Consider the following 12,512-nt stretch of genomic DNA (forward strand, 5'->3'; position numbering starts at 1 on the left):
ATAACAAATGGTAAATTTGTTCAGAGATAAGCACACCAAATGGGGATTATCCTTTAATGGTTCAAGCTTGAACAACCTACAGAGTTAGTTAGGTACTCCCTACTTAGCTGAGGAGGAAATCCTCAATACCATGGACGTCTATAGTACTGAAATGTCTTGAGAAAAGCACAGAGAGAAAGAAATGTCTTGTTTAAGAACGCGGTGCTGGCCTAGGCAAAGAACAGCTAGATAGAGAGAAATAAAACAAGACCGCAAATGTGGCTATTGTTAAAATAATAAACAACGCTGAATAAAATATATCTCGGTTTAAGTGCACAACGGCAGACCTGGTTTTGCTAAAATACAGTGCATTGGGCCATAACTAAAATGGCTACACAACAAGGTCATTTGATGCTTTGCAGTATAGAGCTCAGGTTTTCAGGCAAGTTTAGACTTGGATTTTTGACACTCGTAAGGATCTCCTACGTTTGGGCAGTCAAAATGCACAATCAAAGAAACAACAATATTTAGAACACAATTTTCTATCTCATGTAAGCCTTTACCTGCCTGAACTCCTTGTTTATCACTTTTTCCTTCCGGGTCTCTTCACAATGCCATCCTCATGTGGACATTTCTGAGTCCTGTTAATGGCTTTAGCTGGTCTGACATGTGAAGTGGACATGGATTGATCCAGGTACTGTGTTACAATTTTTGGGGTGTATGAGTCCCATGCTCAGTCTGCCAGCACAGTGGGATGGCAGAGATCTGTGCAACTCAATGAACCAGTTTGCCATGGTATGTGGGTCCAATGATGTCATGTGTGTGATCATGTGTCTTTGATACATGTCATCCTGTGCAATCCATTCCCTCAACCTTCACATTGTGTTGACAATGATCTTGTTTGACTTGTATGTAGTTGTCATTGTGTTCGCTCATTGCAGGCCACAATGTATGTGTGTCAAAACTGACATGGGTGAGTAACATGCCTACAGACGCCTGACCATTGTAAGTGGAAGGTTCTCTGATTACGGACTGTTGTACGGTCCTCTGTCTGTGTTATGGGGTATGTTGATTTGATAGGCATGGTATTGGTATGTGAAAAAGATCAATCTGATGACAATTTCTATCAATCCATTAGCCTATTCTGAGGGACATGTCCCTTACTTCAGTGGTCAGTGGGATGTTACTTACTGACACCTAGGCAGAAGCAAAAAATGTTTAGACATACTTGACTATGACTGTCCTGACATTTGGGCAGCCTATGTGCTGCACAGTGTAATAAAAATGAGTTTGGTGACTGGCCACTTGTGTCATTGTGTTGGTAGTGATCCTCAGCATGACGGACCTGTGGCATGTACCTCTTCACATTTCCTTCTTATGAGTTAATCGTGAGCATTAAAATTAAATTCACATTCAGCAACCCACATTGATGAAAAATGACTATGATACTTAGATAGTGTGTTAGTTGTGTTTATTTTTATGTGCACAGGAGATTAGAATGAATATGAGAAATAAAATGATGTTTAAACAGTGAAGGGATCAGTCACAGTTTATGTTATCATTAGATTAGCTGCCGCAACATTTAAAGTCCCAAGTCCAGGGTCCTACTGTTCTGGAAAATTGGAAAGGGGTTATAGAAAAGTTAACAGGGTGCATCTGAAGGACACAAAAGGAATCTATCAGTTGGGGGTTATTTCCTGGCAGTGGTTGTTGTCTTGCCATCTGCACTTGCTTGTTGTTTGGGTGGACAATCACGCTTGCAGGGGATTCTTCAGCTACAGAGGCAGGGGTGTCTGAGGCATGTGCTCCCCCTGACAGGGCCTCCATTCCACTGACTGTCACAGATGTTGAAGAGGCTGGTGTTACCTGGCCATTGGAAGGGGTCCGGTGTTGCGGACGTTCCACGCTCAGGGTGGTGTTGATGTCTCTCAGCATCCCTGTTAGGAAGACCATGTGGTCATTGAGGGCCTCCCCTGTTTCATGACTTCCTGCTGGTTGTTCCTCTGTTGCTTCTTTAAATCCCCCATCATGGCAAGGACCCAGCACATCACACCTTGGGATTGTTGGTAGGCTCCCAAGACTTGGAGATGGTGTCCTATCCAGAAGTATCCCTAGCATCCTCCTGCCGCTGGCCCACACCATCTCTCCCACGCACCCTACCCCCAGATGCCCACGCACTTGGCACAGTTTACCCACTGTCACTGGTGCTGGGTCCATCATTGTCATGGATTTTGAGTTTTGACTCTGGTACCTGGACTTGGGGGTACATGATGGTTGTTACTGTCCTTGGGACACAGGTTTAGGGGTGACTCGTTGCCTGGGAAGTAGATGCAACAGGGCTGGGAGGAATCTATGTGGGCAGAGTGAGACTGACAGTTGTTCTCTCACCAGGTTGCCCAGATGGGCCAGAGTCGTCCTCAATGTCCACGCATCCAGGACTGCTCTCCTCACTGAGGGCTTCATCCAGGGGGAAAGTGGCTGTCTCAGGCGTGGTTTCCATAGCCCCAGTGGCAGTTAGACCTGTTGAAGATTGGAAACAGAGTTACAGGTTGTTTTGTGACATGTTGCACAAAATCTGACCTTTAGATATGCTTTGAGCCATGAACAAATTGGCCTTGCTTAATCCCCTTATACAACAGTGACACCTGCTTTCAATATGGGGACCAGACATTTGGGGTACAGACAATTCCTTTTTAAGTCACCTTGCTACAGGATGTCAGTGAATCTTGGCACTTGGATGTCTGTTCATTGTCTCATATCTTGACAGCAGTGGAGCATAATATGTAATATGTTTCATGGTACCTCCAAGTTAGCAATGCTTCATTGTTGAGTTAACAGACAGCTGCACAATGTCATGTGGATACTGACCTGGCCATCAGATTTGGAGTAACCATTCTACCTGGCCATATGTGACAGGTTACACCAAGTACAGCACACTGCATATATGTGAGATCCCCCTAGGTGAGTAGAGTCCAATAGGTGATAAGTGGTAGGAGGGACAGAGTAGCAGAGGACACAGTTGTAGCTGCGTGCTGGGTATGTCAGTGGCAGCTGTCCTTGGCATTCCTGTCAATAGCTGTGCTATGGCTATGGACTATACTATTGTTATCCCCCATGATGAGTACAGTACTATAGCTGATCGGAGGTAGAAGGGACAGTTTAGCTGTGTGCTAGTGTTATGATACTAGTAGATGTCCATATCATTGCTGTCCTTCCCACAGATTGTACAATTGTGGGGCATTCAGATGAGTATACACCACTGTTCAGTTTACATGCAAGGCTACTTTCAGTATGGTGCACTGTTCTGGTTTTCTTCATGGTAGAACAGTGCCCGCTGGGAGTTGTAGTGCTGTCTGGGACTCTGTACTACCCACACCATACACAGATACTGTGCCTCCAGGTGAGTTAGCTTCACGTGTGAGATGCCTGATAGTGATATTCAGACAGTAGGACAAAGGGGTGCTGAGTGGGTTGACTGTTAAGGAGGCAAACGGTGATCATTGAGTATGCATGGCAATACTTTTTGGTGGCTTTATTGGTATAGTAACTTACCCGACTCCTCTTCCCCAGGTATTCCTGTCAAGTCCTCAGGGTGCAGAATGGCCAAGACCTTCTCCTCCCATGATGTGAACTCTGGGTGGTGGAGGTAGAGGACCGCCAGCGGGTGCCTAGCTGAGATGGAATGCACCTTCCACCTCTTCCTGATGTTGTCCCTTGTATGCAGAGTAGCTGCCTTCGGAATTTACCCTGTCAACTATTCTTTGCCATTTCTATTTTCTTAGCAATTGTGGTCTGCTGGACATGGGCTCCAAATAAGTGTGTCTCTATTCTGATAATTTCATCCTCCATGACTCAACTCGTGGTCTGTGAAACGGGGATGCTTTTGTGGTGACATGGTGGACAACACAAATAAGGATGATGGGGTGTAGGTGCTGTGTGGTGAGGGGGTGACGGTTTGTAAATGATGTGTAGAGGTGCTATTTTGTGTGGTGAGTGTGTTGTGTGGGTGTCGGATAGTTGTTATGTGAAAGTTGGAGGGGTGCCTGATCTATGGTAGGAGAAGGAACAGTTCTCAGTAACATTGGCAGATGGGGGGCATGTGCAAGGGCAAGAAAGGTTGATTTGAGCTCTCTGGTGGGTTGGTGGGAATTCCGACAGTTAATGTGCTTGGGTACGATGTTGAGGAGGGTTTTGTAAGCCAAGGTCAGAGCCTTGATCTTGCATCTCTTATGCATAGCAGCCAGTGGAGGCTTCTGAGGTAAGGGGTGATGCTGGAACGCTTGTGGAGGTTTATGATGAGTCTGACTGTGGAGGTCTGTATAGTTTGAAGGCAGTTGAGGAGCTGAGAGGTGACTCTAGTGTAGAGTGTGTTCCATAGTCTAGCCTGCTGGTAATGAGGACTTGGGTTACTGTTTTTCTGGTGCCGAAAGGGATCCATCTGAAAATCTTTTGCAGTATGCGGTGTAGGATGAAGCATGAAGATGTGACTATTTATCTGTGGCTTGAAGGTGAGTTTGCTGTTAATGATGATGCCAAGATTGCGGGCATATTCTGTCAGGGTAGGGGTTTGCCAGCGTGCAGTGGGCCACCAGGTGTTGGCTCAGAAAATTATTACTTATGTCTTGTGTGTACAGATCTGCTAGGAATCAGGAAAAATAAGAATTGGCCCCTACAAATGAGTGCCATGGGACACGTGGCAGGCCAGGGTGCAATATTTTTTACTCAAAAACTAGGGCCCGCCACCCATGGGGCACACAGCGGGCCCAGGGAGGGCATTATTTGATGCAGAATAGCAAAATAAAGCACTGCAAAAATGCTGCAAAATTTCCAAATTCATGCTGCAAAGTGTTCATATTTGTGCCGCATAATTTGCTAGTCCATGCTGTAATATCCTGGGGTGTCTGTTCAGACCTCTAAATACAGGTGAGTCATCACTTTCTTCTGATGGACATCTTACAACCACTCTACACCTCCTGAGGGGATTGTATTGGTGCTGGACACGGGACTGACATCTATGGGAGGATCTATTTTCAGATGGTAGGCATGTCTGTTGGGATATCATTAGCGTCCACATTGAGATCAGGGAGTAGTGACATAGTTGTCCTGTGTCTGGTTGATGCAGGTGTCATGGGTTGTGGGGCCACAATATTTTCACCCTCTGACATTGGCCGAGTCACCTTAGTTTCCAGAATCAAAGTCCCTCCAGCATGTGGTGCAGGTATTTCTGTGACATTAATAAGAAGTTGTTTAGTTCTAATAATGTACTTGTGTGCCTTAGTTCACATTAATTGTTTCAAATAAAAATAATCCCGACACTGTGTTTCTACATGCCATTTGCTAAGTCAATTTGTATGGGACTACTCCCAAAATGCATTGGTGGGTTGCAGATCAAATGTGGCCTCAAGTGGATTTTGTAAAGGTTAACTGTGATTTACTAATTAGTAATCTTGCAACAATAAGCTTTTGTATGTTGCAATTTGTACATCTTACCTTTGCTGGTTTTAGGCATGGCTGGGTGTCAATGTCTGTGACCCAGACAGTGGCTTCTGTCTGCAAATTTGCCTCTACCATTTCATTCAAAGGGGTGGAAGGTGTCTGGGTGGATGGTTCTCTGCCAATTGGCCTTCGCTCAGCATGCTTGCTTCCTACCTTCTCCTTGCCTCATGTCTGTAGGTCATACAAGCACTAGTGGATTTCCTTGACTGAGTGCTGTGTGACATCAACTGCTTTGATCTTGGCCTGGATGTCCTTCCATATTTTCCTTTTTCGCTCTCTGGAACCTGCAGTGAGCTCATGCCAAGCATCTTGTCATGGTTTTAGACACACTCCTCTAAAAGCCCCTCCAGTTCTTGCTCACTGAACTTCAATTTTCTTTTGTGCCCACACCATCCTCCTTGCCATTGTCATCAATGCCATGATGTTTTTGTTGCTCAAAATTCCCCTTCAAACAAGCTTCCAAGTACTCTGCTGTAACAGTCTGCCTCCTCTTCTGATTTTGGGTCCTGGAAACAGCATGGATTGATTCACTTCATCAATGTGGGATTATCAAGCTGCTCCAAATGCAACCTTCACAATTTTGCGATTACCTAATTGTGATTTCCTATTTAGGAAATCGCTATTTGGTAATCACAAATTGCGATTGTGAATCCTAAGGAATCGTTAAATCATTACCGATTTCTATTATATATCAGAAATTGCAATTAGCAAATAGCAATTCGGTAAAATTTACTGTTTGCTAATTGCAATTTCCAGTCTTGATACATAAGGTCCAAGGAGGCTAACAACATATGTTAACCTTTAATCACCACTTCTGACCAGTAAATTCTTTAAAGAATCCAGAAGAGGGGATGCATGGCCAAGATGCCAGCGGAGTGGGGCATGTTCCCCACACCTTCACCGCCCAGGCCCTTTATCAGGATCTTCAGCGGTGCACCAATCCCTTAACGAGTGGTCTCCTACATCTGCTTCAGCTATGGAGTATATTTGTGACCAGAGGGGGGCCATGCACGCAATTGGTGCTGAGATACAACCCCTGTGGGGCCCTGAGCGGACTGTCATGCACTTTCTAAAATGGCAGCTGCTTAATGCTGGAATCCCGCATCACTGGCCTTCTCTTCTCTTCTCATTTCCTGCGGTGTGCATACGGATGTTAGAAGCTCGACTGTGCTTCCAGCTATCATCTGAGGAACCAGCTCTGACCTCCTCGGTGCCCGAGCCTCCAGAGTGGCAAGACTTTAGTAGGGGAGTGGATCTCATATATTGGCGGAGGCCTCCATCCATGTGCCGAAGTGTAGCAGCTGCCAATTGTGCTGCGATGGCTGGAATTGCCCCCTGACATCGCAGCACACCTATTGACCCCTAAGGCGTCCATAGCACTGGAGCAAAACATGATGACCTGGTGACTGGTAGCCCCGCTAAGAGGATATATTCCCTGCTAGTGAAATGCTGATAGAGGGGGAACCTGCTCCAGCAGCATCTGCAGGACCCTGCACAGCACGTACAAGGAGCTAATTATAGGCTGCACCCTCCACCTCAGAGACTCAAAGACCCACTGATGTGCCAACCGCCGGCCTGCAAAGCCAGCAAGTTCGTACGGCTTGGTCTGTTGGGGCTCGAGGAAGCAGGCGGTTGCCCACACGGTGAGGGTACCCTTTAATGGCTGCACATTGAAGAACTACTGCTTCAGGGCGTGGGGAAGCCACCATGGACCTCTGCCGGATCAGGCCCCCATCTAACCTCCTGCAGAATCTGTGGCCATATGGATGTGGCCAGATTGTCCCTACTCCCTGAGTGCTTGTGAAACAGATAGAGGCTTGAGGAGCATCTACTGCCCTGTGCTGCATGCTGAGTGGTAGGGGCCCCTTGCTCCAGGAGACTTATATCAACTCACCTGCTCAGCAGTGGGGCCATGGACATCCGCATGCCAGGGCTGACACCTGCCAGGTAATGGCCTAACATCGGCATGGCTCTCCCCGGCAGCTTTGTGTACTATATGCAAGGACTCCACCTCTGACTTCAACTGTGGTACATGTTTGCCTCCTCGAACCTAAGGATGGCATAAGATTGTTTCCCTCCCCTGACTGCTTCAGACTACGCCACTTGTAGGAGGCCGTGCTGGAAATAACCTCACCTGGCCGCAGTATACACGGGTCCCCAGTGTATGACCAGTCCTCCCTCTGCATGTCAGTGACTAAACATAAACAAGATCCATTGGTACAGGACATGCTCACCCACTCCATGCCAACCACTGCCAAAGAAACTGCTTCAGTCCTGCTTCCCTTCTTGCAATCCAAACCTGGGGTTCCATCTGACCCGAACCAGGCACCGGTTACACAGGCCTTCCTAAACTCCCTCTTTGACTCCTTGAAAACAGACCTTCAAGATCTCAAAAAAGACCTTCACAGAGATTTGCATGAGCTGCGACACCTGTCCTCCATTGGAGAGTGGATTTTTACATTGGAAGACAATGAAGCTACGCAGAGTGAAGAGGTAGAGATGCTGTGCCAGGACATCATCCAGCCACCTGAACACCACGAGGAACTCAGGGCCCAGATGGAGGACCTTGAAAACCATTCTCGCTATAGCAACATCCACCTCACGGGGGTCCCCGTGGGCTCAGAGGGCTTGCATATACAGGGATATACTCAAGAGTTGTTCTGCTTCATCTTGGACTGCAAGAGCAATGCTACCCGCCAGCTTGACAGGGTGCATAGCGTTGGCTAGCCCACCGGACCAAATTCTAGATCGCCTGATATTCTGGCCTGTGTACATGACTTTCAAACTAAAGAGGACATATTGAAAAAGCCAGAGCCAAACAGCCCATTCACTTTCACGGTCATACCATTGGGCTCTTCCAAGATATCTCTCTTCTCACCTTATAACGTTGCAGAGATTCGAAGCCCTTTACAAACGTTCTGTTATCTTAAGAGGTTTCATATGGATGGGAGCACCCATCAGACTGGTCTTTCAGTGGGAAGGTCATCTCCATCAACTAAAGACACTTGAAGATGCCTGCTGTGTCCTTGCCATGCCAGACAACTCTCCCCAACCACTCAACACCTGATTCTACACGAGGATCTCTGCACAGAGCATCACAATGGTAGAAAGTCAGAAAACACAAGAAGCATCCCTGACTGGGTTCGAGGGAGCGTGCCCAGGAAGGTAAGGCTGTGCTGAATAGTCTGGCTCCTGGGTCTGGCAAAGCCATCTCATGATCTGCAAAATGGTATCCAATGGTACCCCTTACGCCTACCTTAAGCTTTGTTATCCCATAATTCTTGTGACCTGTAGTGGCGGAGGGCTCTGATTGTTTCCACCTCTCACCTGCCTGCCTGACCATTGGTCCATGCCTAACGCAGTTCCTTTCACCTAGATCCTCCACAGGTTTATTGTTTGAATGCTTTTATTTTTGGGGTACTGTTTTTGTTGTTTGCATTCCTTCACATTTTCCAGCCTACTGCTGGTGGCATGGTACATTCTGTAATGGTGACTTACCCACTAGAACAATAGGTCACCCACGATCACCCATGACATGGACTCTAACCATCCTACTATGGCCTCTTACTCCAGTCTACATTCTTGGAAATTAAAGTGAGAATCTTCACTGTACGAGGCCTCAACAATCCCACTAAATGAGTGGCTATTCTATCACTCCTCAAATGTTCAGGCAGTGACATATGCCTCTTACAAGAGAGCTATCTGCTCTCTAAAGATATCCCTAGAATGCAATCCTGCTGGTTCCCACGCCAACTCTGGTCTACTACCACTATGAAGCAGGGAGGTGGGGGAATTAGCAATTCTTTTATCCCAAGGCTTTAAGGGTGAAATTCTCACTAAGGTTTTGGAGCATAAAGGTAGCCTCCTAGCATATATATTCCATCTGAGTGCCTTTCATTTTACTTTGGCCAACACCTATGCTCCCACTGGAGGCCAAGAGGCATTTATCATATGAGCCCTTACACCTGACCTTCACTCCCCAGACACCACCATACTGATTGGAGGGGACGTGAATCTAGGAATGGACACAAAACTTGACTTCTCCTGCCAGCGCTTTGACCAAACCGGGGCATTCACAGCCCTTAGCTGGTTAGCGAACTGCAGGTTGCTAGAAGTCTGGCACACACCACACCCCATGCTACGAGACTATATATATTTCTCTGCTGCCCACAAAACGTATTCCCATATCGCTTACTTCCTAGTGACTCCATCATTGCAGACACTCGTCCATGACATCTCCGTTGCACCTAGATCACTGTCGATCATGCTCACCTGTCCCTCGAAGTGAGATTTAACTCTCCCCGGACCAGCCAATCACACTGGTACCTCAGAGATAGCTTGAGCCACACCCAATCCTCTAATGAGGTGCTGCGTTAGGTGATCACTCACTACATACAGAATAATGACACTTGGGAGACACCCTTGGCCTCCATTTGAAAAGCATTGCAACCAGTCCTATAAGGGGAATTCTTAGCTATTTCGGTAGCTGAAAACTGCCAGAGAAAGGAGAATTGGCAAAACTTAGAATGGAAAGTTCTGGAGCTTGAGGGCGTACATAAACGTGGGGCCCCTAGAGTATGGATGGAATTGGACTACTCATTAAGCAGTCTCCTTAAGCAGTAGGACGTAGATTGAGCAGAATACACTATGGTACATCTCAAACAAAAATTTTACTTAGGGAGCAACCACTTTGGTAAGATACTTGCGCACTGCCTATGGGCCAAGATCCACACTGGTTCCATTGACACAATCCATATGGGCCCATTCACTGAGGTATACACAGATACACAAATAGCCTAGGCTTTCCAAAATTTCTATAGCATCCTCTACACATTGGATGATGCTATTAGCACTGAGATGTCGGAGTACCTTGAGATATCACATCACTTACCCCCCTTCCACAACCTGACTTGGAAGGGTTGTAAAACTCACCTGGATAGAGGAGGTCATTTTAGCCAGTGCATACCAAAACCTAAGCAAATCGCCACGTTCATAGAGCTACACACTACTCTTCTAAAAATTCTTCTATCAAGACCTAGCCACACTGCCTACAAGCCTTTACAATGCATACGCTGAGAACGGATCTCTTACTGAATCAATGCTAGGTGCCTTAATCCCTGTGATTCAAAAGTCTGGTAAGGATCCTGTCCTCTGTACGCCTTACAGACCCATCTCCCTCTTGAATATCATTGCCAACCCCCTTTCTACCATTTTAGCCCATCACCTTAACCCTCTCATGCCCAGCCTAATAGAGCCAGACCAAGCAGTCTTTATTCCTACCTGCCAATACAGAGGCAACACTAAATGTATTATACGCCTCATAGATAAGAACCACAAGTCCCAGAAAGATCCTTCTCTCCTTTCAATCCACGCTGAAAAAGCATTTGACAGGGTTCACTGGCCATACCTGTTTTTCACCCCTTAGATGATTTGGTTTTGGCAATAATTCTGCAGCTGGGTCCACTGTATCTATAGAGCTCCTAGGGCGTTGATGTGGATCAACTGAGTAATGTAGCAATCCTGCCCTGTGCAGAGGGGAACACGTCAGGGGTGCCCCCTATCATCTCTCCTGTTCGCTTTGTACATGGAACCCCTTGCTCAGAGACTGAAAGATAATCCAGTAGTCTCTGAGATACAGTTTGGTGGAGACTGCCATCTTATCAGCCCCTACATTGATGACATGATCCTAGCTACAATGGATCCAACGACCTCCCTCCCCGCTCTTGTGGCAGAACTACAGGCGCTTGGGAATGTGTCTGGGTTTGAAGTCAACATGCAAAAATCTCAAATTCTTAAACTCTTGTTAGCCGCTCCCAAGAACCCTACCTCCGCTCCCTGTTCCTCTTTGAGTGGGCCACAGAATTCAAACCCGACCTTGGCATTCAACTTGCTCAATCATTCTCCATGTTTATAATGCTCAGTTATGTGGCACTTACCTCTCAGATACTCAAGGATCTTTCATCTGTGCCTGTCATGGCTAGGTAGAATATCAGCTTCAAAATAAACATCTTACCACACATTCTCTACCTCTTCCAGACAATCCCACCAGCCCCTCTGCCTCACAGACTGTGTTCCCTCCAAGTAGAACTTAATAAATGTATCTGGGATGGGAAGAAGTCCCGCCTGCACAAACATCTGCTCCTCCGATCTACGCAAGATGTGTGTCTTGAAGTGCCCCTCCTGTCACGCTACTACCAAGCCTTACAGCTTCATTTCCTAGTGGAGTGGAGCTGCCAAACCTCAGAGAATCACTTGTGCTGCATAGACCAGGCCATAATCAGCTCTCATATATGGAAGGAGCCTTGGCTCCCCCATAAATACCGGGCATGGGAACTGTATTCCTCACTGGTGACAGGCTCAGTCTTCAAAGTATTAGATGTTGTGGTTTTCGAATCAGGTCTCACCTCCCTTTCTTCCCCCTTGACCCTAATTTTGTCCAACCTGGACTTCACACTGGTGTTGCACCATGACAGATTGTAACATTGCACAGACAGGACTGCAAACGCATAGGTTGCCTGTTCAATGCCAAAAGGTTAATCCCATTTGAGCATATGAAATCTGACTATGTCCTGGATGAATCAGATTGCATCCTACATCTCCAAGTGAAATGCTGGATAATGCAACCCTCAGTTACATGACGCAGAGAAAGGCCACTACGCCTTTTGAAAAATGAGTATTCCTCAAAAAGTATGACAAATGTCTCATCACAGAACTTTACACCCTATTAAGTAAGGTGGCACCAGAATCCAAAACCACAGGACAGATTAGATTGGAGGCTGAACTAGACAGGACCCTTTCTGTACAAGAATGGTAGGAGCCCGGTACTCAGCCTGTAATATGGCCAGTATTGAAACCACATAGGAGATAGTCTCCTACTGGTACCTGTCCCCAGCATGGTTCCAAACTTGGAACCCGGACTGTTCAAAAGAATGCTGGAGAGGCTGAAAAGGGATTGGCACCCTGCTTCCTCTGGCACTGACATAGTTACACAAATTAAGTTAGAAAGGCTGCAGAATGCAGTTTACTTTTCTTTTACA

Source organism: Pleurodeles waltl, chromosome 6 (genome assembly GCF_031143425.1).
Source record: "Pleurodeles waltl isolate 20211129_DDA chromosome 6, aPleWal1.hap1.20221129, whole genome shotgun sequence".
Classification (NCBI taxonomy): Eukaryota; Metazoa; Chordata; class Amphibia; order Caudata; family Salamandridae; genus Pleurodeles; species Pleurodeles waltl.